The 19,403-nt window shown below is 48.2% G+C and overlaps 1 long non-coding RNA gene across 1 annotated transcript; it reads left to right on the top strand.

Moving 5' to 3' along the window:
* Nucleotides 1-8,643: 8,643 nt before the first annotated feature.
* On the top strand, nt 8,644-17,933 carry LOC135970720 (uncharacterized). Its single transcript, XR_010586580.2, has 3 exons — nt 8,644-9,926; nt 15,132-15,293; nt 15,567-17,933. It is a non-coding gene; the product is annotated as an uncharacterized lncRNA (long non-coding RNA).
* The last annotated feature ends 1,470 nt before the right edge of the window (nt 17,934-19,403 follow it).

The following is a 19,403-nucleotide window of genomic DNA, read 5'->3' as shown; positions in this document are numbered from 1 at the left end:
GCCCGCAGCTCAGCGGCCAGCTCCTCGCCTTGTGCAAAAAGTACTTTTGGTAGACATTCCTTATCAGGACTTAGAAACTGACGTTTTGTTCCAGAAGTTCTTTATCCTGCGATATCTCTAAAGTAGGTAGCTTGCCCCAAAATGTCAAAAAAAATAAAAACATTTAAAATTGCAACTTCTGAATTGAGCCAGCAAGAATAGTATATTTGGGAACAATAAAATTTCATTGTGGGGGTTTCTATGCCAACGAGGTAGCAAAATTTGAGGCCTAGAATAATAATTTTTAAAAATGTAGCTGGATTCTAATGGAACAGAAGACCAAGTGTTGGAAGATAGCAGAGCAAACACTAACAAGTGCTCATGGGCAGAAATCACCAGTATTAGAATCTACCTGGGGGAAATGATATTTCTGAATTCTGTTCTGAAATCTTAACAGAACATGGTTCTTCCGTTTTGGTGAACTCCTCTCCAACGGTGGGGTGTTTCAGGTGTTGACAGCCACCCATGTTCTGACATGAGGAATGTTCCCAGCTCCTCTTTGTTCTCTGTGACCTTGGTTTAGGTTGACATCTTAGTGTGAACGCTCTTGCCACCATGTGCATTTCCAAGCCTGACCTACCCCTGCAGGCCCTGATGAGATTCTCTCTCTTATGAAGACTTGCCTCCTAGTCTCACTCGCTGAAGCTCTCTTTCCATTGTTTGAACACTGGCCATTCCATTTGCCCTGCACTGATTTTTAATGCTACCCAACGCTTGTACAAAATAGTGACTTCGGCTGCAGACCTGTGGTGCAGTGAACAGACTTGTCCAAAAGTGCCTCTGGGGGCTCTGACTCTACGTTGCCTGGTAGATAAACTCTCTGGTACCAGGGGATTCCCAATTTTTTCAGTAGAAGAAGCTGCCCCAAACCTTGTTCCCTCAGGACTGGGGATTCCTTCCATCGCAGGAGGGACCACAGATACCCACAGGTGCATAAATTCTCCAGGGTCAGCTGGGCACGGAGACTCACGCCTGTAATCCCAGCACTTTGGGAGGCCGAGGCTTGCGGATCATGAGGTCAGGAGTTTGAGACCAGTCTGGCCAACATAGTGAAATCACGTCTCTACTAAAAATACAAAAGTCAGCCGGGCGTGGTGTCACATGCCTGTAGTCCCAGCTGCTCGGGAGGCTGAGGCAGGAGAATCGCTTGAACCCGGGAGGCAGAGCTTGCAGTGAGAAGAGATCACACCACTGCACTCCAGCCTGGGCAACAGAGCGAGACTCCATCTCAAAAAATAAATAAATAAATAAATAAATAAATAAATAATAAATAATTCTCCAGGCTCAGGGTGGCTGATGTTCAACAGGTGTCTCGTCCTGTAAAGAGCCGACAGAGCAAACCCAGACTGCCTGGCACCGAGCAGGCTGTTGATGCCCCTATGGACAGGGCTGCTTTGCTGTGGGGTCCCTGTGAAGAGAGAGGCCCACGTCCCCTCCAAGAACAAAGCTCACGCCTCAGGTCCTGCTGTGCCCCGGGCTGGCACATTGCCCTGTGGGGTGTCGGGAAGCTCAGTGGTCCTGCGCGTGTTCTTCTCTTGTTGACCCGGGCACAAGTGAAGTCTCCTGAGAAATCCTGCTCGGCTCATACTGTGCGCCATCCAGACGTCCTCCTGCACCTCCGCAGATGAGGGGTGGAGGTTCACGGAGGGTCTCGCTGGGCATGAAGAGACCCATTCTGTGTGACGGCATCTAATCTCCCCTAGTGGGTCAGGGACGGTTTAGCCGGATGGGGCCATGGTAGCTCCTCTGACCTGGTGAGAAAGCTGAGGAAGGGAGACACAGGGAGATCCCGGGAGATCACAGGGTTACTGTGAAGGTCACAGTGATGAAGAAATGAAGGCTCAGGAAGGGGACTCGGATGGCAAATTCACAAAATGAGACCCTGAAGGGTCCTGGTCCAGCCCCCACATGCACGTGAGCAAAGGCACTCAAAGTCTCTGAGCCTCACAGGTGGCCCGGAAATTCAGGAGTCTGCTTGCCTGTGACGCGAAGTCCTCTTCTTCTCTGCATCCACTGCCAGTTGCCCCTTTGCCTCAGCACCCTCTTTGCTTTGGCATCCATGAGCCCTCTCTGGTTTCATCCTGTCCTGCATCCCAGTGACTGTGGCTTTTCCCTTCTCCATCTGCCTCTTCCACCCTCTCCTCCTCTCAGGCCGTGTTCCTCCTCACTGGCCTGGAAAGTCTCACTGTGCAGGGCCAGACGTGCCCAGGACAGCTGCTGCCTCCAGGCACTGTGGGCCAATGCAGGGCCTGGGGCCTCCTTGGCATTTGCTGAATTTAATTGAGAAGACAAAGGTATGTACCAAGGCACCGGGTGCCATGGTAAGGCACCACGCACTTTCCACGGTATCCACAGGTACCCTAGGGACAGAGGGGCACGGTTGCAAAGGCTTGAGTGCCTGGAGAGTGAGGAGCTTCCTGTGGAGCAGACTGAGCACAGGCCTCCAACTACAGAAGCGGAAAGAGCCCAGGGGCCCAGCTGCGGGCTCTGAAACCCATCACTGGCTTCCACCTGTCCTTGGAGGCTGTGCTTCCCACAGACAGCCAGGATACTGAGGCAGTATCCCTCCTGGGAAATGGGGAATTCCTCTGACAGACGCTGTTGGCTTGAGAGCTATCTGATGGCCCCTCAGAAACGTTCTTAGACTACGGAGTGGTCCGGAGACATTCCCCAACCCTCGCCCCCCGTCTCCTTCACTTGGTCTGACTTGCATCATAGCCTGGCGGCTCTCCCAGGCCTACCTGGCTCTCCCATTCTTAGAGGTGTTTCCCCTTACAGTGCTTGCGTATTTCTCAGGTCTTGGTACCTGCTTCTCTGAGGACCTGGACTAACACAGTGGGCCTTGCATCTGACCTAAGCCTTGGCAGACACAGGGAGGAAGCCTCACATGCCGGAAAGGGATCCTCTCAAAGCCGGAAAGGGATCTTGAACCCTGTGACAAGTCAGTCAATGTCTGCTGTTTCCCACTCCTGGGCAGTAACCACATGAATGGCCTGTGTCTACCATAGAATGACAATTAAAAATTCCTTAGACATGCCCAAGAAAAATGTGATAGAAAATAACAAGCTTGCTCTGATATTAGGGCAGGAAAAGGATGGATACAGAATTTATTGATACAGAGTTATTCTGCTAATTATCCAAATCTCCGCTTTTTTTTTTTTTTTTTTTTTTGACAGAGTCTTGCTCTGTCGCCAGGCTGGAGTGCAGTGGCGCAATCTCGGCTCACTACAACTTCCACCTTCTGGGTTCAAGTGATTCTCCTGCCTCAGCCTCCCGAGTAGCTGGGACTACAGGAACCCGCCACCACACTGGGCTATTTTTTTGTATTTTTAGTAGAGACAGGGTTTCACCGTATTAGCCAGGACAGTCTCAATCTCCTGACCTCGTGATCCGCCTACCTCAACCTCCCAAAGTGCTGGGATTATAGGTGTAAGCCACAGCGCCCGGCCAAATCTCTGCTTTTTTTTTTTTTTTTTTTAAGCTGTGAAGATCCGTCTAATTAGTTAAGATGTATGGCAAGCATGTCACAAGCATTTTTTCAGCTAGCTCAAGCCATTCTACGTTATGAAAGCGGTCCAGGAGCAGCTCTTAGGAAATTCAGATGATCAAACGAAGACTGTCAAGAATTCTTTCCAGATACTAATGCCCAGCATCCACTAGGCACTCTCGGAACCATGGCTGATTAGAATAGTAATTGTAAGTTAAATGGTGAAAATGCTGGGTTGGACTGCCCTGGCAGGAGCTGACCATTTGTTCAGTGGGGTGTGGAACAGTTCATGGAAATGGAGAGACAGGCACGGACCTCGCCACTTCATACGTGCGATTCTTACAACATCGCCATGACGTATTTATTATTATGCCCATTTTGCAGATATGGGTGCAAATGAGGCTCAGGGTGGTTAACTTTCACAATCAGTCAATACAATTGAACTCCATGTCTGTTTTGTCTAGTCCTCCCTGCGTTCATCCTTCCAAGGGCCTGCATTCTTCCCACCAGGTGAGAAGATGCTCAATGGCCCTGCGGAGCACAGGCAGAGTCCATGCCCATCCACTTCTCTGTCCTCAGCACCCAGCCTCTGCCTGGCACAGACAAGATCCCCCGTAATGTTGCTGAGTTGAAGGGAATCGGGTGACAGTTTAATGAAGGGCCATCTTTCCAGTGTTTAGAACGATGTTTGCTTATTTGTTTTTGCTTCAGCTTAATTTTCCTTTAAGCCTCCACCTGTGGGTCTCTGTGGTTTTCAAAGGTTAGACTAGTTCGGCAACTACAGGATTGCCCTGCCCTGGGGCGATCTTACTTCCAAAGAGCAAGCACAGTTACCAAACTCTGTACCCTGTTCTCTGGTCTAGAAAACATAGTCGCTCAGCAAAGCAGACTGTCAGCCCTCGTGGTCTGAACTGTATCCTACTGACCTGAAGGAACCCTGACAGCCCCAAAAATGGAATTCTCTTTGGGGAGCGGGTAGATACCTCTTTTGAGTTGACTCTTCCTTCCATTTCTTAGGAATGGCTTTTTGAGAAATGTTTTAAAAGTGTTCCTTAATACAAAGGAAATATGTTCATTATAGGAACATTAGATTTAAACATAAGCAAACAAATGAGAATTTAAAAACACTCATGATATCTCATGATTTCTTTTTGTTGTTGTTTTGAGACGGAGTCTCACTCTGTCACCCAGGCTGGAGTACAGTGGTGTGATCTCAGCTCACTGCCACCTGGGTTCAAGCCATTCTCACGCCTCGGCCTCCTGAGTAGCTGGGATTACAGGCACCCGCCACCACACCCAGCTAATTTTTGTATTTTTAGTAGGGACAATGTTTCACCATGTTGGCCAGGCTGGTCTGGAACTCCTGACCTCAAGTGATCTGCCCGCCTTGGCCTCCCAAAATGCTGAGATTACAGGCATGAGCCACTGTGCCCGGCCTGATTTCATTTTTTGAAATTCCCACAATTATGACTACATAACACTCATGATTTCATCATCCAAGAATCGCTGTTATTTACACCCCAGCATGTACCTGTCCAGCCCTTTTATACGTTTGTCCAGGGTGCCCCATAATCTTTCAGTGGTCCCTGGGTGCTGACACTGCTCTCCACGCACACTGATACTGGAGGTGGACATTTGTGATTTTAAGATATTCAGAGCAGATATTGGTAAATATCTGTTTTTCTACTTGTGAGGACATAGACTGATAATCGTGTCTTTTTTTTTTAAGATGGAGTTTTGCTCTTGTTCCCAAGGCTGGAGTGCAATGGCACGATCTCAGCTCACCACAACCTCCCCCTCCCAGGTTCAAGCGATTCTCCTGTCTCAGCCTCCCGAGTAGCTGAGATTACGGGCACCTGCCACCACGCCCGGCTGATTTTGTATTTTTAGTAGAGATGGGGTTTCTCCATATTGGCCAGGCTGGTCTTGAACTCCTGACCTCAGGTGATCCGCCCGCCTCGGCCTCCCGAAGTGCTGGGATTACAGGTGTGAGCCATCGCTCCCGGCCTGTAATATCTTTTTTTAAGTTAGAATTATGCTGTGAACATCTTTCTGCATTCACCAGTCGTCATGGTAGTGGCAGGATGGAGCCTCCTGTTCCACAGGTACCATCACTTACTCACCGAGTCATCTGTTCCTGGATAGTCAGTGGTTGATGCTTCTCCCCGCTCTTTTAAATTACAAATGATGCTTTCAGGAAAACCATTTTACTATGTCTTTTTGTTTTTCTCCCTAGGATATATTCCTCAAAGTAGAATTTCCAGGTGAAAGGGTAAGCAGATTTTTAAAGCTTCAAATACTTATACCAAATACACTTCCAGAAAAGTTGTTCCTATTCACATTCCCACAACATTGATAAGAGAGCCTGTGTTCCAGTGGCATGCTCTTGCAGCTGTATGTGTGGGCGTGTATGTAAAATTGCCAACTTGATAAACAGTGTTTTATTTTTGAAAATTTGGAATGCTATTGTTCCCTGTTACTTTTTAAAACATGACTGGTTTGCGAGAAAATAAGCCTATTTTTCCTGAGAAATGAATTCCTGGTCTTTGATGTCACTGGCTAGAAAGACCTGTGTTTTAAAATGTGAGTTTTATTCTTATTCGGGTATATAAGGCCAACAGATCAGGAGATGACTACCACTGAAGAGGTAGCTTATTACACACAGTTCCAAAGAGGAGGGGCGTGCCGTGTCATGGGGGCACATGAAAGCACCAGGTTGGTTGGGAGGTAGAGGAAGGGGAGGAACTGTGGCCAGAGCCTTTACTGGGGTTTCAGCAGGAAGGAACAGGTAAGGAAGGGTAAGCAGGCTGAGGATTGGCCTTGTCGAATAATTTCAGCAGGCTCTGGCTCATAGGACTGTCCCTAGTTGTCTGGTACATGGACCTGGGTGTATTAGGGAAGGTGGATGGTGGCCCAGAGCATGAGAACCCCATGAGGGAGGTGGTTGGGGTATATATGAAAGGTGGGAGCTTGCAGATGAGTTGTTTATCGTCTCAAGGAATTAGCTACCTGGGGGTGGGGTGGGGCACAGTGGGGAGGAGCAGAGTCTCCAGGGTCAGCCTAGGCCCCGGATGTGGAAGCAGCAGAGTGTAGAAAATAAAGGCGTGGTTCACATGGCATGCCGCTGGCTCATGGATGGTGTGTGCAAAACAATCTCGTGTCAAGTGAGGAGGCTCAGGCTGCTGTCCTTGTCGCTGCAAGCCCTGCTTGGAGAATGAAAGCCCACTTGTTGTAAGGGTCCTCCAAGCATCCCAGCACCCCTGGGTGGGACCAAGGGCATGCTCCACCTTCTATCACAAGGATCAATTAGTATCAACAAGACGGCGCCGTGGAATGCACTTCTCAAATTGTGGACAGTGTTAGCAATTCCTAAAGGCGCTCAACACCTCTTAAGCAGGAAGGTGAAGTCTTGTTGTTTACAGTTCACTTTTTCTTTGTAACATATTCTATTTCTGAGACCTTTCTTATACATTTTATTTAGCCAAGGCTCTTTGCCAAAGAGTTTCCATCCACCCCACTGCTATTTGAGGCCATGCTTGCTGTGAGTTTCTCCAATTCCTCTCCCTGCTTCACCCACTCCTTCTGAAAAACACAACTGATTGATGGTCAATTTGGCCACAGAAGCCTATTATTGGAAGTGATGGAATACAGGAGGATTTGTGGACTAGAATTGTTTTTTTTCTTCTTCAAGAATTACAAGCTAACCCCAAATTATGGCAAGAATTCTTCAGGTTCAATAATTAAAAGCAAAAGGCAGTCCCCACGGAGAAAAAACAGTGTGGTCTGGAAGATATCTTTCAAATTGAAGCAGACTGTGTAACTCCCAAATATTATGGATACAAATTAGCTATATTTGATCACTGGATCTTATTTACCCTAATTGTCTTCATTTCTGTGGTTTCCTCATACATTGTGTTTACAGCACACTTGGTTTCACAGTTCAGTCAGTGTTGGAGTCTGGGCTGCAGGGGTGGTGAGAGCGAGCTTCAGATTTGAGGAGGAGGGAGGGTAGACAGAGAGAGAAAGGGGAGAGAGAGAGACAGAGAGAGGAGAAGGAGAGACAGAGAGGGAAGGGAAGGAGGGAAGGCAAGAGTATAAGGGAGAAGCAGAGACACAGAGGAACGGAATGAGAAAGAGGGAAGACAGAGACATAAGGACAATGAGACACAGAGAAAGAGAGGGAGAGACAGAGGGAGTGAGAGAGGGAGAGAGAGAGGGAGTGAGAGAGAGAGAGAGGGGGAGAGAGAGAGGGAATGAGAGAGGCAGCCAGAGGTGGGGGGGGGAGCAAGATACGGAGAGAGAGAGGGAGCAAGAGAGGGAACCAGAGAGAGAGAGAGAGCGGGAGAGAGAGAGAGAGGGAGTGAGAGAGGGAGAGAGAGAGGGAGCCAGAGAGAGAGAGAGAGAGGGAGAGAGAGAGAGCACGCTAGAGAGGGAGATAGGAAGTGAGAGAGGGAGAGACAGAGGGAGTGAGGGGGGGGGGAGTGAGAGAGGGAGAGAGAGGAAGCGAGAGGGGCCTTTTTTGGGAGATATGCTTTTCCTCAAAGACACAGAAGTCTTACACATTCAGACCAAAGATATGCTAAAAACCAGCACATTGTGTTATGTGAAATGTTTCGCTTGTCTCTTGGAATGATTGATGTGAACCTGAGAAGAATTTGAAATGTGAGCAGCCAAGCAACCAGAAATTAAGACCTTATCTAAAATTTAGGCAAAAACTCCAGACCACTGTAGTTAGGAAATCGGGTTAGAAATCTCCTGAGAAGTGACTTTCCCACAAGATTTCTGCTGTTTCCTAGTTCTGAGTGGATGAGAAATATGACAAAAATGTACCATTGCTTTTAGTATCGCCTGTCCCTTTTTCTGGTTTGGGGTGAAAGTAGGAAACCAAGAGATGCAAACAAACGGATACACAAGTGTCCCTCCCGGGAGTCACCCTGGTTTTCGGGTTGCGGGAATGTCGCAGGGTTTCTGTTTTCCAAGCTTTCTTTTCTGTTCCCAGAACCTTGGCCTGCAGGGATGTGGCACTGTTGTCACAGTGGATGCGGGTGGCTGGACGCTTGCTCCCCTCGGGTGACCAGAACCTCGGCCTGCAGCGGATGTGGCACTGTTGTCACAGTGGATGCGGGTGGCTGGCTCCCCTCGGGTGACCAGAACCTTGGCCTGCAGGGATGTGGCACTGTTGTCACAGTGGATGCGGGTGGCTGGACGCTTGCTCCCCTCGGGTGACTTGACTTCAACTTCTGGCTGGTTCAGAGGGAAAGCAAGACTCGTGGTCTTGATGGCCCCCGTTTTTGTGGGCATCTGTTCGCGTGGGCCTTGCATGCACAGCCTGCCCTGCAGAGCTGGTGGGCATCCCAGCAAAGTCCCAGAGCAGAATGGGGGGATCCCAGTGGGGGCTGCGGGGAGGCTGGTGGTGGCCTTGCTGTACTCACCTTTGCCCACAGCTGGAAGTTAGTGCTTCAGGTGTGAGCACATGTTCACACTTCCCCTGCACCAGGAGTCTCCACACACCCAGTGCCTGGGCATGCATTTATGCTGTGGGACGTGGGAGCACTGGGGACTGTGTAGACAAAGCCACACCTGTACCTGGGCAGGAAGCAGAGCAGGGAATGTGCTTGGGGGTCTGTGCATCCATGCATGTGTGTGTGCACGTGCATGTGTGTGTGCATGTGTGTCCATGTACGTGTGTGCATGCATGTGGACGTGTGTGTATGTGTATGTGTGTCTGTGCAAAATGGAGCTGTGGTGATCTAGTCTGCTAGATTCTAGGGGTTATAACTGACTTCAGGATGGATCACAAGTACCTGGTTGCATCTCTGACAAGCTAACCTTCCTGCGCTGATCCGTGCAGGCTATTTCTATGACAAATTGGATTTGCTCCCAAACAGCCCATTCTTGGGGAAATGCATTGCATTTCTTCTTTTTTGGATAAACGATACGGCCTGAGATGTGGGCTGGCTCCTCCCCTGGCTGAGCCGGGTGAAGATGCAGCAGGGTTTAGGGACACGATGGGTGATGGTAACGCTGGATGAGGGCAGCCAGTGGTTACAGGAAGCTGAAAGGTGAGAGTGCTGTGGCAAAGGCCGGCTGGAGAAGAACTGTCACCTTAGCTCAGGGGACAAAGCCCGTCAGAAGCAACTCCTCAGGAAGGAAGCTGGGGAACAAATACCCTGACCTCACTCTCTATCACCAAGGCCAACTGGAAGTCAGAGGACAGAAGCCCACTGGGGAGGCCCATGCCAGGATGGAGGACATGCAGCATGGACCGTGGGAACCAGAACAGAAGAACCCGTGGTGCAGACACCGAGAGTGCCGCGCGTGAGGCCACGGAGAGCTGCAGCCCTTGGCCAGGACCTCTGTGTCCCAGCTTTGAAAGCCTTTCAAAGCCTTTGAAAAATAGGTTTGTGTTTGCCTAATTTATTAGCTTTCAATGCTGTCTCAGAAATGTCTTGATTTCTGACATGGTTGAAAAAGGGTGCTTAGATAAGAAACTGAATGAATTCCTTGCACAGGGCTACCCTGGAAGAAAAATGCAGCAAGATTTGCTTTTCTTTTTTCTGATATCTTTTTTCTTTAAGTTTGCTAAACACAGATGTGAGAAAATCTAAAACATGCAAAGTAGGATCAGGAGCAATGGCTCATGCCTGTAATCGCAGCACTTTGGGAGGCGGAGGCAGGAGGATCGCTTGAACCCAGCAGTTCAAGACAAGCCTGGGCAACACAGGGAGACCCTCATCTCTACAAAAAATAAAAAAATTAGCCAAGCATGGTGGCATACGCCTATAGTCCCAGCTACTCAGGAGGGTGAGGTGGGGTGATTGCTTGAGCCCAGGAGTTTGAGGCTGCAGTGAGCCATAATCGCACCACTGCACTCCAACCTGGGTGGCGGAGTGAGACCCTGTCTCTAAAACAAAGCAAAAACACCCTACAAAGTAGAAGTTGTTGAACAGAAGCCAGGGGATGGGTGAAGAGGTGACACCTGAAGTCAAGATGGGAACTGGCAACAAGAAGTTAAAGGGCAGGAGAGGGATTCTGGTATCTACCTTCTCCCTAACCCTGTGTGTGGCCGTCTCTCCAGTAATAACACACCCAGTCCAAAGCTCCAGAATCTCAGTGCACATTCGAGGGCTCTTCCTTTATTTGCTTTGTGCTTACCCGAGACTTGATGGAGAAGAGACAGGGAGAGCACGTCTATGATCATCGTTCATGTACATTTAAAACATGAATTATTTTGGTGGGGATGACATAGACTCAGAAATGTGCCCACAGGAGCAAACAGCTCAATGCATTTCACGCTGTGGACACACCCAGCAGCCATTAGGCTGTGACGTTGTCTGGAGCCTTGGGTACGCTTGACTGACCAGTTAGGCCGAGTGCCATGGGAGGGGCCGCCTGAGCCACCCTCTGTGAATCAGCCCAGCTTCTTGTTCCTGGTGCACTCGGAAAACGATGGATCCTCCTAGGGAGAAAAATTATCCCCAAAAAATGCTTGCGTAGAGTTCTGGAAAGGAAAGAAAAACAAGATAGTTAAGTGGGATGGATGAATTGAAGATGACGCAGGAAGCGTTAGGCCATATCTTATAGAAATAGTGGCATATGGCTGGGCGCAGTGCCTCATACCTGTAATCCCAGCACTTTGGGAGGCTGAGGAGGGCAGATCACAAGGTCAGGAGATCGAGACCCTCCTGGCTAACATGGTGAAACCCCGTCTGTTCTAAAAATACAAAAACTTAGCTAGGCATGGTGGCACACACCTGTAGTCCCAGCTACTTGGGAGGCTGAGGCGGGAGAATCGCTTGAACCCAGGAGGCAGAGGTTGCAGTGAGCCAAGATCACACCACTGCACTTCAGCCTGGGGCAACAGAGCAAGACTCCATCTTAAAACAAAAAAAGAAAAGAAATAGTAGCATATCTAACATTTCTGCCCAACCTCCTTTGCTCATCTGGAAGAAGCAAGAACCATTAACAATGTCACGAGTAAATGTAGTTAATTCTAAGGCATGACTTGCTTGAGAGCAGGAATGCTGACATCAGGGATGTCTAAAGAAGATGTGTTTATAGAAACTTAATTGAACCTTTAGGCTGACAGTGGGCTTAATAAAAATGGCCTCTTTTTGCTACTTTATCGCATGAAATCCAGTGAAATGAGTCAGAAGAAAAGTGACCTAATACATATTGCCACTCCATCAAATTCACTGTCACAGGGAGCTGTGGATTTAATGATACTGACCAGACTTTACAAGTATTGGGTTCTTTTGGTCCATTAATAATATTTAGGGTGTGTGGTAACCACAAACGATGGTGAGCCTGGAATAATGAGCCTTCAGGTCTTGGGGCTTATCCTGCTTTCTGGTTATGTTTTCCATATAGGATTACATAATTGGCTAGCAAATGTATAATGGTTTGGATGTAATAATGGCATAGTCTGACTTCCTAGCGGTCCCTGACTTTCCAAACACCAGATTCATCCAAAAACTTAAAAACCAAATAAATATTCCTTCAAGTGATTACTGCATTCCAGTTGTCATCTGGCTTGTAATGACTGGTTTTCAGTGTTCAGCGATGGCCCGGGCATAAAATAAATCTCGCTCCGATCCTCCATGTCAGCACCGGCATTAAAGCCCATAAACCATCCTCTGCCTCGCCTGTCATTGCCACCGCGTTCTGAGTACTGGCTAATAGAAACCTGCCCCGCCGGCCCAGCAGCCACCAGACAGACATTTTATAGTTGCTGTTCCCTAAGCCAGATGAAAATGATTAGAAACTACAAGGGCTCTTTTGATATGACCTATTAATAGCCACGTTATTTTGTGATGAGCGTAGCAGGGAGCCTTGGCATGGAATGGGCGAAGAGTGGGCACTGTCTCCCATCTCCCAGGGTGATGCCCGGGGTTGCCCCCCGCCTCGGCCCCCGGGACAACACGGTGCCTCCATCTCCCAACACGGTGCCTCCATCTCCCACACTGCTGCTGCCGGCCTCCTTCTGTCCCTCCACTGGGAAAGAATGTTCGACATTCAAGCTATTCCAGGCAGCATCCTTTATGTCTCGTTTCACGGGTCTGTTTCACACCGTGGTGAGCGCTAGCTGTAACTCTCATACCTCGGCTGTTTGTCTTGGCAGCTCCTCCTGTTTTGCTAACTGGACAGAATCAGGCAGAGGCGGCCTCCCCTGCACACAAGGGAAGGGGTGACATCTGTCATCCTCTTCTGCCTGCGGGACGCCCACAGAGGCCTCTGGGCAGGGCCAGAGGGTGAACGTCCTTCATCCTTCTCTTTCTCCCTCTCTGAGCTGTGAGAAAAATGCTGAGGGAATGATTTTGCTCACAGCCTTTTGGGCAGACATTGAAGCAAAACAGATGACAAGGGTTGGCAGGGTTCACTCAGCAGTGGATATCTGGGGAGGAGACCCAGGACTCCCACCCGCCACGCTGGCCACCTGTGGCAAGAGTACACACTTTGCACACTCTCCAAGCCCTGAAAGCACCCGCATGGGGGGTGTGTGTTTTCCATGTGCCCAAGTGGCATGGCACCCCAGGCACCACCCAACAGGGCAGGGGCATTAGCCCAGGCAAACCTTTCTCATAAGTTTAGATCTCTAGGCTCATCAAAATGGTTGAATACCTCCTGAGGCCAAGGGAAGGAGAATGCGCCGGGGGAGGCACAGCTTTAAAGTAGAATTTCTCCTGAATTAGGGATAACACTATCAGGTTGCAGAGTTTAAGAAAGAACATAGAGTAACGAAAGAGGATTCAGAATTCAGAGAATGAGTTCTAGTCACGTGTCAGACGGGGTTATCTCACTATTGGCTTCTGCTGAGGGAAGTAGGGATGAGAAATTGGCTTCACCCAAGGTTGGCTACCATATTTCTGTGACTCATGGCCTGTGTCTGGCACTGGCCTTCAAGAAATGTTAGCTCCAGGCTGGGCGCGGTGGCTCACGCCTGTAATCCCAGCACTTTGGGAGGCCAAGGCAGGTGGATCACAAGGTCAGGAGATCAAGACCATCCTGGCTAACACAGTGAAACCCCATCTCTATTAAAAAATACAAAAAATTAGCCTGGCTTGGTGGCGGCACCTGTAGCCCCAGCTACTCAGGAGGCTGAGGCAGGAGAATGGTGTGAACCCAGGAGGTGGAGCTTGCAGTGAGCCGAGATGGCACCACTGCACTCCAGCCTGGGTGACACAGCAAGACTCCATCTCAAAAAAAAAAAAAAAAAAGAAAGAAAGAAAGAAAAGAAATGTTAGCTCCATTGTTCCCAGTTTGGTTTCTTCATCGGCCTTTACTAGAGATTTGCATATTGGAACACATGTTCATCTAAAAATCCTCCAGGGTAAAATCCTCCAGTTGTCCTTGGAATGAGTTTGAAACATTCTAAGCAAGATGGCATTCCATGGACACCCCTTGCTGTGGCCCTCTCATGACTCTTCTGTCCAGATGGTACTGGGGAGAGCTCAGCCTGTCCTTGGCCCAAGCAGGAAGGAGTCAGTGACAACAAGGACAGGGCTGGAGTCAAAGAGGAAGAGAAGACAAAAAATAACGTGTCAGAGTGTAGAGCATTTGTCTCTGAAGACGGGGCCAGAACAGTCCCTCCTTGGCATTCACATGACATGGTTAGAGATTTCAACCCAAACAGTTATCTCTATGGAGGACAATGTCACCAAGGATCTTAACAAGTGGTAACTGAAAGCCAAGGAAAGCTTGTCTTACTATGGGGTAATTAATTTATTCTGGAAAGGTTGTCTTACTATGGGGAAATTAATTTTTTTTTGAGACGGAGTCTCACTCTATCGCCCAGGCAGGAGCGCAGTGGCCCAATCTTGGCTCACTGCAAGCTCCGCCTCCTGGGTTCATGCCATTCTCCTGCCTCAACCTCCCGAGCAGCTGGGACTACAGGTGCCCGCCGCCACGCCCAGCTAATTTTTTGTATTTTTAGTAGAGATGGGGTTTCACTGTGTTAGCCAGGATGGTCTCGGTCTCTTGACCTTGTGATCCGCCCACCTCGGCCTCCCAAAGTGCTGGGATTACAGGCGTGAGCCACCGCACCCGGCCAAAATTAAATTTTAAGGAAGCCACAGAGAAGTGACAATTAAAATAAACCATGTGCGGGCACTTTTTGGCAGTGTTTTGGGGCTTTCTTTGCCTCTATAGTGACCTTTTCTCATCTGCTCCCTCGTGGGAAGGTTTTGGAGCTGTTTCTCATTGGCTCAGATTCATTTGCCAAATGAACTCTTAGCTTCACTCCTCCACTCCTGCCCACAGGGTCTTGAGAAATTTGTTTCACCTTATTGAGCCTCAATTGAGTCGTCTGTGAATAGGAAGAGTCTTGATTACCTCTTGGAGTTCCTGTTATACATAAGACAGAGTATCTAGATAAACTGTGTGCAATTGAATTTTCTATTTTGCACCAGACTCTTTTTGTTTAGGAAAATTGTAAAGTGTTGAACAAGAAAAACCTCTTTATTCCCCTCTACCTCTTACATCAAAAACTCTTAATTTCTAGAGACAAATACCTCAGTTTCCGTGGTAGCATATTTCAGTGTCTTTCATCACGGACAGCCAAAAAGTGTTACCTAGTTCATAAACAATGCACCTCCCTATTTGTCAGGACTGCTTGCACCAAATAGGGATTTTATTGTCACCTGGAGAGCGTGGCTTACATTTCGATGGGAGAAGACAAGGAACGTTTTGGAGCATAGAGCGAGCTTCCCAGTCTCTGGAAGGACGGCACAGTAGAAAAGGGGCACCCCCAGCCCCGAACACGTCGCAAGTGAGTATCACAGATGTCCAGGGCCTTGGCCTGGTTCCATATAGGCACTGTCCAGGCAGCCAGCTGAGGCTCCATGCAGGGTCTCCACTTCCTCCTCCAGGCATGCTGCCTCCTCATCCCTTTCAGCGGGGTCATTTAGGGCTGGTATGCTGGTTCCCCAGTACGGGAATCGCCAATTTGCCGCTCTTGTCACTTTTCCCTTGTCATGCTCTGTCTCTCTCTCACACACAGACACCTACTATTATTTAAAACATTGCTTTTGGCACTTCCCAGGCCAAGCTATAAATAAAGGATGGACTGACCTCATCAACTGTTAAATTGGAGCCATGATGCGTTGCCTGGAACATCGCGGATGACTCCGAGCAGCACAGCAGACCAACGGCTGAGAAAGAGCTCATTTGGTTCATCTAACTAGGATGCCATCCTGCCAGAGCCCTGGGGGTTCTCATCTCCTGGGGCAAGAGCAGCATGCAACCCTTATGAACCCATCTTGGAGGGCAGTCGGGGAGCCCAAGACAAGACCATTGGGAGCCTCAGGTTCACTCTAGGTAGTCTCTGTGCTGGAGAGCTGTATCTCTCATGAAAAGGACAGCTGACCATAAGAAGGAGGTAAGTTACTCACGGACAGGAAAATAAGAAGCTCCTACTTACGGCTGTGATATGCGTGGTAGCCATTTAATGTTAACGGCATCCATGTGAGACAGGTGCTAGTACTACCCCATTTCATATTGGAGGACATGTAGGCACACAGATTGTGTGACTTGCCCAAGGCTGCCCACCTGGTTAGGGGAGCTCCAGGATTCCAATCCAGTCTGAACTCAACACCTGGGGTGGCACCTACAGGCTGGGGTCAACCTGGATGACTGCCTGTTGTATGGCCTGGCAACTAAAAATTGTTTTTTACATTTTGAAATGGTTGAAAAAATTAAAATAAGACGATATTTCATGACATCATGAAATTACATGAAATGCAAGTTTCAGCATCTACAAATACAGTTTGACTGGGACATAGCCACTCTCATCTGTTTGTAGGCTATCCACGGCTGCTTACAGGGTCCACATGGTCCACAAAGCCTGAGATATTTACTCTCTGGCCTTTTACAGAAGAAGTCACCAAACACTATTCTAAAATGTTAGCATGCATCAGAACCCCTTGTGGGGCTTGTTAGAATGCAGCTTCCTGGCCCCACACCCAGTCTCTGATTCGGTAAGTCTGGGGCAGGGCCTGGGAATTTCATTTCTAAAAAATTTCCCAGGTGATGCTCATGCTGGTCCACAGATCACTTTGAGAGCCACTACCCTGAACTCCAGTGCTCTACTGCTTGTCATCAGGGTGGCCAAGTCTTTCTCACCATGGCACCATGGTGAGTGCCAAAGAAGCCTAGACATCCCTAGTGCCACCTGCTGTGCAGCCACCTTTTGAGAAAGTGTCCCCAGTGATCTTTTCCCAGGTTAGCCTTTGTGGCTCGGGCAGCTGGCTTTTCAGAGATGTGAAACCACACATCTTCAGAGTGAACAGCTGCTTGCCCTGATGTGCTCAAGGGGTGCAGGATGTGGACACATCCTAGTGAATGAGTCGGACAATGTAACCAGATCTGTCCACAACAACCCGATGGGTGACATTGCCATCTGCAGCAGTGCTGTACTTCCTCCCACCGATTTGTAAAGTGCAGTCAGGACGCTAGATCAACTCGCTGCTGCTGAGGCCAGTGACCTCTAGGGTATATTTCCATGTTCTATGCAGTAGATGCTCGCCTTTGTAAGCATGTGAGTTATTCATGCTGTCTGTTGTGATCCTAAGGAATCCAACAGTCAGAACTAGAACTTCTAATTACAGCCCAGCATTGCTATTTGGCGTCACCAGAAAGCAGATTTTGAGATTAGCATGGGGGCCATTAAGCGGGGCATTCTCTCTGGAGCAATGTCTAGCCGGGGTGGGACTGGGGAGAGGGAGAAGTGGGCTGCTGAGGATATCACAGAGAGATGGCAGCCTTTCTGCAGCAAAGGCCTGAGTGCACACTCACCTGGCTATCACTGAGAGGACCCTCTGTTCAACAGGGCCACTTGGGGGTTCCCCTGCGTGGAGATCTGAGTGTCCAGGGAGGGGACGTGGTGAGCATTTCTCTGTTCAAAGGATGCAAAGGAAAATCTGCCCCATTCCTGCCAAAGTGGTTGATATGGAGGAAAGGGGAGTGCCAGTTCTATAGGCTGAGGTGGTGGCTGTTAGAACTGCTCCTGGGCTAGTTGGTGCTCTGGACGTTTCCCCTCTATGTGAGATAAAAGAGCATATCTTTAAGAGCTGCAACTTTGAAGCTCTAATATAGAATGCTTTTAGTGGCAAGCAATACTTTGGAAGCAGCTTGAAGACCCCTGAAGATCCTTGGTGACCTAGGCAGTTCCTTTATTGCCAGGGCTGTGCAGGACTAAGCTTCAACAGCGCCACCATGGGGCAGCAGAAGTAATTGCAGTGGTGCATTGAGGGTTTTCTTTTGCACTGAGGACTCAAGCCCCACCTTCACCTTTGGACCTGGTAAATCTTTGGGGTTCATGGACAATTCTGAGAAGGAGATACTTAAGAGAGTGATGTTAGAATTTGATGTTTTGGTTTATTGTATCAGAAAATAAAAGAGGTTGGATTTATAACTCAGTTTGTGGTTCATATCAATTTAAATAGCTTTGAAATGCTGATAGGACCATCATGGTTTTTTGGTTGCTGAAATCCCATAACCAAAGCAATGCCTCAATAAGCTTTTAATCCACAGCTCCCACACCCAGGTCTATAACAAAGTTTTTACATGCCTATGGGGAAAAAGAATTATGAGGCAAACATTTATAAAGTTAACTTTATTACATTTCTAGTCCTATTTTTTTATTCTGCTAGTGTATTGTTATGTATTTTCCTACATATTTAGGGCAAACATTTTCTTCCTCTTATAAAATGTTAGTGATTTTAAATGATGGGATTTTAAAAAATGTTTTTACTTGGCAAATAAAGACTTAGCAGCCTAATACCTACCTCTCAAAATATTTGTAAATTGTACTGATCTATAAAATCTATTAAGTATGAGATTTGTTGATATGATGACTCATAAAAGCAATGTAATCCAAATTAAAATTTGTAAAATGCTGCATAATTTACATAGTATTTCTGTCTCGAGTATCTTTAAACCATCAAGTTAAGTGTGACTTTGGACGGGTGCAGTGGCTCACACCTGGAATGCCAGCACTTTGGGAGGCCAAGGCGGGCAGATCACCTGAGGTCAGGAGTTCAAGACCAGCCTGGCCAAAATGTTGAAACCCCGTCTCTACTAAAAATACAAAAATTAGCTGGGTGTGGTGGCATGCCTTGTGGTCCCAGCTGCTCTGGAGGCTGAGACAGGAGAATTGCTTGAACCCAGAGGCGGAGGTTGCAGTGAGCTGAGATCACACTACTGCACTCCAGCCTGGGCGGCAGAGTGAGACTCCATCTCAAACAAAGAAAAGAAAGAAAGAAAATATCCTCTAGTCACTTCTAGTTACCACAACAGTTTGATTTTAATTATTAGATGACCTACTTCTATGCAGAAATATGAACTCCAAACCTCTGGCTATGGGGACAGAAATTGCCATAGCACACTAAAAACTTTGCCCAAAGAAATTCTGTCTTCTATTTTCTTTGCCGTTAACCATTTTATATCCTTGAGATGGTGTTGAGTTGAGCTGCAAAGCCGGCCTTGGCCACCTGCCCTGATAGTCTTGCCTAGATGCTCCAGCACCTTGCCCTGGGACATGGCCAAATTGGCCACCTGCTGTTTTGTTCGTCCCTCTGATTTCTGTCTCGGTTGCTCTCTTTTGGAGTTCTGCAGTTGTGTATGTGCTTTTTCTTGTTCTGGGTCAGTTTTTTTCTCATCTGTCAAACCAGGACACATAATTTTCCAAGGTCACACAGTGAGGAAAGCCTTACTAAATCTTACCGCTACGATTCACGGCATTGCAGAGGCCCTGCTTGTAGAGCTGCAACAGATCTCAGAAGTTTTAGGCTAATTCCTTCATTTTACAGACGACTAAAATGAAATCCAGGGAGTTTAAGTGGCATGACGAGAGCCAGAGGATCCCTTCTTAAGTAACTAT

Source organism: Macaca fascicularis, chromosome 4 (assembly GCF_037993035.2).
Source record: "Macaca fascicularis isolate 582-1 chromosome 4, T2T-MFA8v1.1".
Classification (NCBI taxonomy): domain Eukaryota; kingdom Metazoa; phylum Chordata; class Mammalia; order Primates; family Cercopithecidae; genus Macaca; species Macaca fascicularis.
Note: the sequence above shows the minus strand (reverse complement) of the source record. Positions and strands in the feature narration are given on the sequence as shown.